At 42.0% G+C, this 12284-nt stretch overlaps 1 long non-coding RNA gene across 18 annotated transcripts; it reads left to right on the top strand.

Annotated features, from left to right (window-relative positions):
• Positions 1-5327: 5327 nt before the first annotated feature.
• Positions 5328-11505, top strand: LOC125507208 (uncharacterized). 18 transcript variants are annotated; one of them, XR_015603820.1, is made up of 7 exons: positions 5328-5959; positions 6043-8309; positions 8819-8862; positions 8985-9015; positions 9188-9264; positions 9849-10585; positions 11010-11505. It is a non-coding gene; the product is annotated as an uncharacterized LOC125507208 (long non-coding RNA). The 18 variants fall into 18 exon arrangements; XR_015603814.1 differs by having other exon boundaries at positions 9188-10585; XR_015603815.1 differs by having other exon boundaries at positions 6043-6145; positions 6607-6716; positions 7453-10585.
• The last annotated feature ends 779 nt before the right edge of the window (positions 11506-12284 follow it).

The following is a 12284-nucleotide window of genomic DNA, read 5'->3' as shown; positions in this document are numbered from 1 at the left end:
TGGGCTTGCGGACACGGTCCATCTTTCTTTCTTTTCTTTCTTCCTCTTCATCTCCACCAATAACATGCAAGTGAGGGAGAAAATGTGGAACATGACTGCATGCACAGACAAAAAATGGCTCAGAACGGATACAATCAGACACTGACCAGGCGCATCCATGGATGTTTAGGGGGCGGATTTGGTAAATCCAGCTATAGATGCTCTCTTCTTGACAACTAAATAAAACATGTTTTTTATTCCATAACATCATGAATACGATCCGACGGATACCTAACCCAAGTTTTATATATAACTTATTCGCACAACCCTCCTCCGCTGGCCAATGAGCGGATCCATAAGCCAAGCATCTCACCATGCCACCATGTACCCCTCCCTTGATCGCATGTACTTCTTTACCTCAGCGATAGGGCTATCGATTGAACTATCAATTTCTGAGCTTCTTAACTTAGAAGCCACCGTTTCTTGAGTCCGTCTTCAGGATAAGCTTTGCCAAACTAATTAAATAAAAAAATACCATACCATATTCAAACGCATAAGAATTACCTGTTAGGCTAAAATTACAGAGAGCATAACTTCTCCCTCGATTCCAAGTTAATTGAAATCCAAGGCAAAACAAAACTATGTATAATGCCCAGATTTGCTACTTAAGACCTATATATGCTGACAAAGAAAATATCATTCTTTGTGCTCTATTTATTACATATAGAATAGTAGAAAAAATATTTGATTCAGAATTAACTTGGTTCAGAATTACAAGATCTTACACAAAGTAAATAACATTCTTTGTGTAATCCAACTATTTGATTCAGAATTACAAGATCATAGGCATTTAATTACAGAACCAATGAGGCCGTGTTGACTATTACTCCCTCCGTACGAAAATACAAAACATTTTTGCAATTCAATTGAACTGAAAAAAAGGTCTTATATTTTGGTACAGAGGAGTATATCTGATCACTTTTGCAACCAAGATCTTCCTGATATACTTTTGCAACCAAGATCTTCCAGATATAAGCACACACACTTTAAACCAGATCCGCACACCAAATGAAACAACCATTTCTCCCTTTTTCATTCTTCTAGAAATCCAGCAATGGAATTATGATATAAACTGCTCTGTTACCTTTAGATATAGGGTCCTCCTTGAATTAACTACAAAAGAACGACAAGAGGAAATAATTAGATTCTTAGTACATGTCATCTCCAAACCTGCATAAAGCATGAAAATTATTAATTGTACCCAAGAAAAATGTGGGAACATCCTGAATAGTAAACTAAGTAGTAATTAACTATAAATCTAACACCTGGAAGGGTTCTGGTTATATAAAAAGTTACACTCTTATACAATGAGAGCAGATGGGAGCGGGTTTCACATTACATATTTCAGTGGCACGAGAATTATGCAAGAAAAATTGAAACTCTTAAGTAGGTAACTGGGCATAGAGTGCATGAAATAAGAAAGACACATGGCCTTCATTAGTATTCATATATTTCGTGTGTATTCGTTGCATATGAATTGGGTATATTATTTCCGGCTCTGAGATAAAAACCTATTAAGGATAATTCATAAGGACGAAAACGAAATGTCATAAATTACTGTTTAGGATATGCAACTTACGACAGAAAATTATTTCAACTACCAAGTTTGGTTCCAGTTCCATCCTGCAGCACGAGAAGAGGCAAACAAAAATTGCGTATCAGTAACCATGTGAGAGAGTAGGTATACTTTTTTAAGATTAAACATTATAACAATAACAGCAATGACTTCTAATGCATTCCACATTTCTTGTGCTGACAATTGATCTGTGCTTATTCCCAATAACACGTTCTAGTTAACAAACTGATCTAATTAGTTGAACATGTGTCCCCTTTGCACACAATCAGAAATTCACAATATAGTAAAACCGCAGCAGGCAACACCACCTTAACAAACAGCTGATTTGATTTTGAATCATCTCTACTGAAAATACCATGCAGGTATGCACCAGGTCATAAGCCAATCTTCCTACTGTAAACAAACGACTCCTCCTCCCTGGGCCTCCTGCTCCTCATGTGTGAGGCCGTGCAGCTCATCGAGCTCTTCTCCTGCACATACAGTTTAAGCTTCAGTTCAGTTCAGCTTCAGAAGCAGCAAGAGACAACATGTCGAGTTCACATGTGCAGAGTACATACAAGTGGGTACAGGCTCTTGGGGATCTTGTTCGGACGAGGAAGAGGGCAGCCCCTGTTGAGTATCTCTATCCTCCTTTCACCACAAAGCAAAACTCCAAAAGACACAGAAAAAGGGAGGGACCAAAAAAATCTCACTCACTGAAGTCTCTTAGCTAATTATTAGAGAAACTAAAAAAGGCCAAAAGGAGGTGTCCATTAAAACGCTAGCAAGTACCACTATATCTAGCTCTCTTTCTCCAGGGCTGCAGAAGAGATGGGCTCCTAACAACCTTCCCCGAAATAACAAAAAACAGAGAACATGAGTAAACATGTGGACTCTGTTACGAAAAAGTATATACGTCGGCGATGGTGATCTGGTGTCAGGAGTGAGCTTTTCCAGTGCTCGGCTAACAAATATTATAGAACTTTTTATCATTTCAAGCATCAGTTCTATTAGAATTCCCGTGTACATATAGAACAATTTCTAACTGTTATTCACCCACATGTTTACCAGAATGTAAAAGAGATAAAAAAGAACTCTTAGAGCTAAAATGAGCTCCAATAATCCAGGCAGTACGCACTTCCGAATTTATTGGTGACTGGAGTATCAGTGATATACTCTTAAAAGGTGCGTACTTTAGTCTAGCATATCAAACATCATCTGCCTCCTAAACATTTAAAAGCAAGTAAAATTTAAGTTTGGGTGTATGGTCTGATTACCTCAGATCCCCCACAATGATTCAGTGCATAACCAAGCCCATGTCTGATTTGATAAATCTTCTACAATTTCTTATCCTTGTTAACTGTGCCTGCCTTGCAACTCTGAATCTTCAACTACAACAACAATCAAAGCTTTGTCCTCAAATTGTTTTCAGTAATTACTGCAGAAATATTAGATGATGAGGCTTGTGCATAACCACTAAATACACAATAAGAAACAGGCCAAAGAAAGCCACCTAGGAGTATGGCAGGATGAACACCTAATTTCACTGGAGCTGGTGCTCGGAACTTGATGAACAGAGACACCACAATGCAGGTCGCAACTCGAAAGAATTGTCTTATGGATTTCACATGTTAAGCAAGCATACCAGAGGCATGGCTTACCTTGAATGCATCTTTGTTAGCCGGTTAGCCCTATCATCTTCGTCCAGGCGGTTAAAGCAAAAATTCCATAACTTTCACCCTGTTCCAATCAACGATAAACAAAGAGAAGATAAGTGTCCAACAGAAATTTTCTAAAGAAATATTTCCAATAGAAAATTGAAAGGAAGTTAGATGTAGACTCACATGTCGTGCGACGTTTCAGTAATGCACACACACACACACAAAACTTGTTGTCTTCCATTCTCGCACCGTCAATGTCCTCTCTCACTAAGATTTTTGAACACCTGGTCAGCAACCAATGTGAGCAACCTAAACCATATGGTGTAACCTGGTTCTTTTTTAACATTTAGACATCGATACATACCTCAACAATTGTGTATTGGAAGAGGTTGACCTCTTTACCCTGTGAATGAAAGCAAGTGAACAACCAAGATTAGGAAATACAAGAACAGATTGTGCTGTAAAAAATACCGAAAGTTGCTTCACCTCTGAATGATCCAGTAACAATACTAACAAAATTTGTAACTGAACTTGCCTGAATTATGCATCAACATTATTCAGTCCATGCTAAAGTTTGAGATTTCTGCAGTTTTATCTTGACTGAATTACTCCAGTAAGTTGCAGCAAGCATAACATGGAGCATAACTCCAGTAAGTTGCAGTTTTATCTTATCTGTATTACTCCAGTACCTTCCATGGCGACCCAGGAAGTAGCAGAGCAGTGTTCTTCCCTCCTTGTGGCCTGCGCGCATGATGCATCAGGGAGGACAGCAGCCTGCATGTCCATAGCTGCTGGTGTTGTTGGCCCTTCCATGGCGTCGCCCTGTGTCATGGAGAAGACGGTTAGAGGGGGGGGGGAGAAGAGACGGTGGTGGGTCAGAGAGAGAGAAGTGGAGGGATTCGTACCCAATGGCTAGGGATTCGGGTCCTCCGCCGCTGCGGCTGCGTGGTCGTGGAGGAGGACAGCGCTGTGAGGTGAGGAAGAAGGCCCGCTCCTCTACTCCGGCGCGCTCCACATCAAGCGCCGCTGCGAAGCCGGCGTCGACACACGCGGATCTAGGGAGGTTGGGGGTCGAGCGGCGCCGGGAGTGAGGGAGGAGGTGGGGGGCGGCGCCGGGAGTGAGGGAGAAGATGGGGGTCGGGAGGCGCCGGGAGTGAGGGAGAAGGTGGGGGCGGGGCGAGCCAGGATCGGGGGAGGAGATGGGGGCGGCCGACACCGGGAGCCGGGGAGGAGGTCGGGGGCTGGCGGCGAAGGGATCTGGAGGGTCGACTCGCTCGCGCGTGCGTGTCGTGGAATTTTTTTCGTGGGTTTTTCTTCGTAGGTGGGAGGATGACGAAAATAAAAGGAAGGTGGGAGGATGATGAAAATAAACCAGCAAAAATAAACCGCGCAGGCTATTCACCAATTGCTTCATTAGGAGTAGAGATTAGAGATTAGAGATTAGAAATTAGAGATTATTTGTTTCCTGAAAATTTATTATTTGTTTCCTAAAGCAAATTGCATTAATGAGAGAGATCCGTTGATTTGGCTAAGGTAAGAAAGAATCTATTATTTGTTTGCTAAAGCAAATTGCATTAATGGGAGAGATCCGTTGATTTGGCTAAGGTAGGAAAGAATCTATTATTTGTTTGCTAAAGCAAATTGCATTAATGGGAGAGATCCATTGATTTGGCTAAGGTAGGAAAGAATCTATTATTTGTTTCCTAAAGAAAATTACATTAATGAGAGAGATTTGTTGATTTGGCTAAGGTAGGCGATTTTTGCGGTTCGTGGCGGCTTAGTGTGAGGTGGGACGAGGTATCAAAAAAACCATGGGAGGTGGGACGGAAAAAAACCTGGGAGGTGGGAGTTGTCCCTGGTTAACCTACGAAATTTCGTAGATTATTTTAGGACGAAAAAAATCAGCGGAGGTGGGACGAAAATTGACCGGCGAAGACCACCAACTGCTCCATTAAAAATAGAGATTAACGTGTGCGGAATGGGCGTGCTCTCATTGTGTCCACGTAGGCAAAGCTACGAGACAAAAAGAAAATCCTACAAGCGATTGGGAGACGGAGGAAAAGAGTGGCCTGTTGTGCGTCCCCACACAAAAAATCTCGCCGGTCCACGTGCTCTCCCCCGGAAACGCTTCTTCTCGTCTTCCCCAGTTCTGCCGCCGCCGCCGCCTACCTCTGCCCCAACCTTGCCACCTCCTCTGCCCGTCTACCGTCCTTCCGTCACACCCCGAGGCCCTCATCACCTCTTCCCACCCGCTCATCTGCTTTGTGCTGTCGGCCTCCCTCTCGTCCGCTAACCGGCCATCGCGACGGGGAGCTAGATCTGCGCCGACACGCCTCATCATCGCCTTCGTCTTCTGCTGTGTGCCTACACATCGGCTATAGGGACAAGGACCTCGCCGGCTCGCGCATAATAGGTCAACGGCAAGCAGTGGAGGTGCAGCAGCGGTCGAAGATGGTGGACCAGATCAGCGCGTCATGGGGGTGGACTCCAAGGCCGTCACGTGCAGAGAAGAGAGAGGCCGGCGCGGCGGCCGGGCACGGTCTGGAGAACCGGTGGCCGGTAGTGCGCGATATGGGCGTGCGCGACCTGCGTGAGTTGGAGGCGAGGCGGCATCCTTGACTAGCATGCCGTCGTAGATCCTCATCGTGCCTCCAGGAGAGGAGCTCGTCGAGGATCCCCTCTTCTCCACCGATCCATGATGGAGGTGCTTGCACCTTTGATATTCCATTCCAGTGCTGGAACATATATCTTTTGATTCGATGGAGTTATGTTCTAATGTAATTCCAGGGTCATATATGGAGGACTGGATTTGAATGGAAAGAATTGGAAGGAGTTTTTTTTTCCGGATGTTCCTGAGGCACTAAAGAACTTGCATTCTCACCGAATGAAGGTATGTATATATTTGGTCAAACTCTTCTGAGATGTGAATTGGGCTTTTAAGGCATAAACTAGATTGTCACTGGCTGTGTTTATTGTTCATACTTCGTAAATGAGTGATTTAGGTCAGAAAGTTGTCTCCTGAGCTAAAGTGTCAAGAATAATACCCATAGCAGAACTCTGTGAATCATTCACACAAAAAAAAGAGTGTACTTCTGCAACGTGCTGAACCATTGAGAAAGTCATCAAATATTCAGTTGCTCTACGGTTTGTCTATTCTACTTTCATATATGCAAATCAATATCGGTTTGAATAAAGCAGAATGATATGATGCTATGGAATGCTCAGTTCATCACCATACTGAGAAATAAGATTGTTTTTTTGGCTGGTAGATTGTCAAAAGTCGTAATGTAGTGAAGCATCGAGTATTAGTTGGACATGGTAGATGTAACCGAGCTCTGTTATAATTAGAAGAGAATAAGTAAAAATGCGAGGAGATCAAGAAGTTGATAGTTGAGCTGGACTACTTGAGGAAGCGGGTTCAGGAGGTCAAACCCAACAACAACTGTGGCTTCGGAAAAGATGTAAGCTCTCATGTTATAAGATTGGTTGCATGTTCTTTAATTAGCAATTGTTCTCGTCATTTATAATTTACTTGCTCACTTTTTTCTCACCAATAGTTATTATATGAAAGGAATTGCTGGACATGATGTTTGTTTGACCAAAACCCTTTCGTTGTGGTTTCTCCATATGAATTTTCTGAAGAAAATATGTCAATCCGGTTCTCCACTTATGCAACTCTAAAAGTAAAAAAATTAGAGACTACTTTGTGTTGATTCAATTATATCTTTGTTTGCCTACTTTCATCTAGGTTGATCTATAGTCTTATGGAACTAATTTTGGTGATGAAATATCTTCCGTCGAACTGATGAAAATATTTCCCTTTTTTCCTTGCAGCCTTAGTAATTAGTTTTACAACTCTGCAACTACAATATACATTCTAATCTGAGCCTTAGTAATTAGTTTTACAACTCTGCAACTGCAATATACATTCTAATCTGTGACGGATGTGGGTACATATCTGACATTGTTTCTGTTGTACCAGTGTTTCCTGGTATGTTTCTGTTCCTTTCTCAAATTTGTATTCATTCAAGTGGCCATTTGGCGCTCAGATACGAAGTATTTGGCCACTGACGTTTGAATGAAAATCAGTTGCTGGATGCTCATTTATGGTCCTTTTTTCCTTGTTCTTTTGTTGTACACACTACAAATCAGTTTCACGAATTTCTGACATGATTGCTTCAATGATGATTTTTGTAGAAGAACTTGCCTTTGGAATTAAAGAAGATTGCTCTGACACTGACCAGAGACATACGAAGGAGTGAGCTAATTCCGTTGTACTGTGCTTCATGCTTTTTTATCATTGTTTGCGTCTTAAAAAATTCCCTACAGATTTCAGGGCTAGCAAATATGCTAAAGATAGGTACAGAGAAGGCAATCAGTGCACTGGATTCGATATTGATGCGAGAAAAAATGCCTTTGGGTCGAAGCCCACTTACTGTTATTCTCATGGTGTTTTACCCAAAGGATGTTAATCAACACCTTACTTTTGAGTTTCAAAGTTCAAGCGATTATTACTTATCTATTTATCTATATTACAATGAATAAGCCCACTTACTAATATTCTATGCAAGGAGAAATATGAAGTATATATTCTATGCAAAACCATCATAATAATGTGTAAAGTTCTGGGTTTATTGAGCAAAATCACCATTGAAAAATAGAAATGCATTAGACCTTGGAGGTTACTTGTGAAAAGGAAGTGCTTCAGGTTACTCTTTGACTGTTTGTAGATCTTCTTTCTGTAAGCTCGTGGTTTCTTCAAGGACTTGAACGGTGTGTATATATTAACTAGCTGAAGGAAGGCAAATGGAAAGAATATGAGATGCATAAACTCCCAACTTTAAATCAGAAGCAAGAAAATGGTCAATTTTCACATTTATTTCCTTTCTCGTGGCTTCAAAATAACTTCGTAGTTATGCAAGCTTGCTCCGTGTAGGGTTTACAACGAAAAATTGAAGAAGTTGTGATGGACTGAAAAAATTGATCAAAGCAAAGGCGTCCACTCGGGATACATATTTCTAGAAGCTATAGAGAGTGTATTTATGTGTTCATAGGTATATGATCACTTTCTCCGCTCCCATTTGTATGCATTATGGTTTACCTTTTGGAAAAGCTGTTGTGTAGTATTTCTATGTGTTTCGGTATGCATACATCTGGTTATTTTTATTCTGAAGAATTGAATTATTGAAGTGGCCGGTGATAAGAAGAAGAGAGATATACCAGTCACTTGTGTGTTAGTTATTGCTTCAAACATGGCAATCAAAGCCTACAGAAAAATTCAAACAATTAATTAGAGATCCTCTTCATTAGATAAAATAGAGTTTGCCTGATTCTTAGATAGCTTGCTTGCATTTGCTCTGTTATTTTCAATATAAATGTATTGAGTTACTGTGACTAACATGACACTTGAATATTCAGTCTGTGTGTTAGATGTGAGTGATGGATAGGGTCACACTCACATTTCTCTTCCTCCATTTATGTTTTTGTCTTGAACTTCGTTTTGGTGCACACCTCCTCTGGAGACTTACTTATCTTTCTCATTGTCGTCCTCCTACAAATTCAGCTTATGCGCTTGTTGGTTAGCTTGTGAGTAAGGTGTCATTTGAGGTGATTCTCCCATTTATCTTATTTTTCTTATTATTATGTCAACATGGTACACTAGGTGTCAGGTTTATGTCCACTACATTTGTATCTTACAATACTAAATTTGTTTGCTTTTATTTGATAAGTTACCAGAGCTTCCTGCCTTCCAGCCTTAATGTGAGTACATTATACCGTCGAGCTTTATTTTCACTAGATTTGTAGAGCTATGCTAGAGTGTTAAAAAGGGTACATATGCCATCTTCTACAATTAAAGCTTTTTTGTCAACCTTATCTTACCTATGAATGCCCTCATAGAAAACATGTTAATATTTGTTCCATTGTCTTTCAGGAGGGCCACAAGGCTAGGACGGTTTGCCAGAGCAACATATCCCCTCCCTGCTACAAAGGATTGATTCTTTTAACCAGGTTTGGAATTGAAGCATTAGCTAGAGAACTATATTAAAATGTTAGCTTGCCGCACGTTACCTTCATCAGTCTGATTAGACTATGCTTCAGCATAACAGCTAGGCCTTGCATAAGTAAAACTGATGCGCCATTGTATTTTTACAAATACAATGGTCTATTTTTGAACGAAAATGCTTTATTAGTATAAATAATGGTTCAGTGTTAATCGAAGGTACAAAGATCTATTTTAGTGTTTTTTGCGTTAGAAGAGAGTAAGGTGTGAAACTGACTCATCTGATTTCCTGTATTTTAGATAGGGTTCCAAATATCAATCAGATATTAATTATCTGTGAAAAATCCTTAGCATGTGGCCATCTAAATTTATTTGTTTTACTAAGCCGCACAAACCAGATTCGTACATGTAGACCCTGTGTCGATCAACAAGGTGGAAACAGAATTCTCTCAAAAGAAAAAGGGGATATGTAGATTTTGTGTGCGAGTAAAACAAGGATAGATAGATAGATAAGGTGTACTACCTCGGATTGGCTTTTGCTGAATGGATTGTTACTTTTGTCTTGCACTGAACTAAACAAGTGCCCATGTAGTTTCAGAATCTGAACTTCTGTCTCATTAAACAAGAAGAGCGAGGCCGGTCATCCATGATGCATTTATAGATCCATTTGATGACGAGTCCCATCCCATCTTGAATACCACTATTTATTTCTAGGGTACTAGCTAGCATTACCGTGTTTGTGTTTGTTGATTAAGTTTTGAGATTAATAGCTATTATTCTCATTCTGTATGTTTTATATATGACAACTTCTGTACATACTGATGTCCAGATAAATCAGCTATGTAGTCTTAATATTTCATATATACTATCAATTTTTGCCTCAAGCTTTAAATCAGTTATGTGTTGTGCAACAGATATCATGAGAGTGACCACTCCAAGATTTTAATGTTGGTAATTATGTATGGTCCTAGCCATATTTGATATCATATTGTAGGCAAGGTATAGTCGATATTGTCATTGTTCTTTTTGCGGTTACAAGATAGGACAATTCAGTTGTGCAAGAAGAATTTTAGAGGTTACTTTAGTACTTTGGGTCATTAGTTTGAAGAAAACATTTTAGGCTTTCTCTTCTGCTGTTGTTCATGCGGATATCATTTTTCTTTTATTCTTGTGTTAAATAACAAAAGGTTATACCATATTAGTTGGAACTTTATCTCAAATTCTTTGTTTGCAAACTGATTTGTTGAACTTTTGGTGTAAGGAGATCAACTACGTCTTGCTTGCATTGCATGCTACAACACTTCGGTGAAGAAATATGCGATATAAGAGGTATTCCCATCTTCAGTTCTACTTCTTGACAAATGAAATAGAAGTAATTCTTATTGGAAATACACCTGATCCTTTTTATATGGCAATGACAGTTCTAGCATTACTTTGTAGCTGATGATGGCTTGTTACCGAGTACTTCTACTTAAAATTCCTTATTATTCGTTGTCAAATACACCTAAAGGCACCATCATACTCCCTCCGTCCCAAAATTTTTGTCTTAGATTTCTCAATGTATCAAGTCATGTTTTAGTATTAGGTACATCCGTATCTAGACAAATCTAAGACAAGAATTTTGGGACGGATGGAGTTTTTATTTTTTTAATTATCATTGACTTGATATTAGAACTTGCTTATCAAATGGTTCTCTTGGGTACTGCGTGGGCTTAATTCAAGCCAAAGAATATGAACTGGAGTGCATTTGCAGGCAGGGCAGCGCGTCCGGCTATCCTACGAGAAGAAGTGCGTGCAGCTGAGGACACAGGATGCCAACGATGTGGAGCCGTTCACCATTGAGGGGACCAGGGCTGCCATCAGGGACCTCCAGACCAAGGTCATCTCTGTCATCTTCACCGACGGCGTGTCCCGAAGTGTCATTGTCGTCCGTAATGACTCATCTAAATGTACGTATTTTTATGAACCACACAATGGATGAGGTGAGTGTGCTCCTCTCGGACTCGCCGCACGGTTAAAGGGAGGCATCAAAGGCACGCCGCCACTTGTAACGTGCAGCAATTTCTATTGTTTTACCTTATGTTGCCATGCAACAAGATGCTTCTGTCAATGGCATTATATTGTTGTGTGTTGCCTGTGATGGCATTTTAGTTTCTTTCTCACATGATGCATCAATATAATAAGATCTCAAGAATTGCATGTATGTGTTATCTAGATCAAAAAAGGAAACTGAAAGGTTCATTTCTTTACTTGGCGCCACCCAGTCCTTTCCGTCCATTCTCTGAATGTGTTTTATCTGCACAACTCTTTTTTTCTTTTGACCAAAGTTAGCAGGAGCTCTGCTATTGCATTTAGAAGGGGGAAAACTGTACATCGGCTACCGCGTCGAGCCTGACCCCCGCATCGCCCCGAGCCGGACAACTCAGGGGAAACCCTAGCCGCCGTCGGCCGGGCACCCACCGTCCGCCCACCCCGCGTCGCTGCCGCCAAAGGGCCGGCCGGCGAAGCCGTGCTGGGCCCTGGGATGGCGGGGCCGTTTCTCCTTCCTCGAGCCCCAATCCCCCGCCGTCTGCCACCTGCCCGCCTAGATCTGGTTTGGCGGCTCCGGTGAACTCCACCGGCGACTGCAGCGGCCTCCCCCGGCTTCCCCTGCTCGCTGGCGGCGCGGATGGCTTGCCGTGGCCGCGGCCCCCCTGCATTGGCTCTCGTTCGCCCCAGACGCGATTTGGGTGCTCCTCCCAGCGGGTGACGGTGCTTTCCGGCCGGCCGGCCATGGCGGCCAGGCGCGCCCTACTTGCTGCAGCTGCCCCCTCCCCCAACTCACCCCTCCCCCTACTCGAGCTTCGGACCGGCCTCTTTGGGAGGCGGCGATGGAGCCGGCTTGTCCTGTCGACAATGCATGTTTCTTGCAGCTCGCCGATCAGGAGTGTGGCTGCGCGCGAGATCCCTTCAACACCACTGCCACCCACCACCACCCCGCAGGGGCGGCTTCTGCCTGGCGGCCATGGACCTGCGTCCCTTTCTTGTG

The sequence above is a fragment of the Triticum urartu genome, chromosome 5A (genome assembly GCF_056163025.1).
Source record: "Triticum urartu cultivar PI428250 chromosome 5A, HENAU_Tu73, whole genome shotgun sequence".
Lineage (NCBI taxonomy): Eukaryota > Viridiplantae > Streptophyta > Magnoliopsida > Poales > Poaceae > Triticum > Triticum urartu.
Note: the sequence above shows the minus strand (reverse complement) of the source record. Positions and strands in the feature narration are given on the sequence as shown.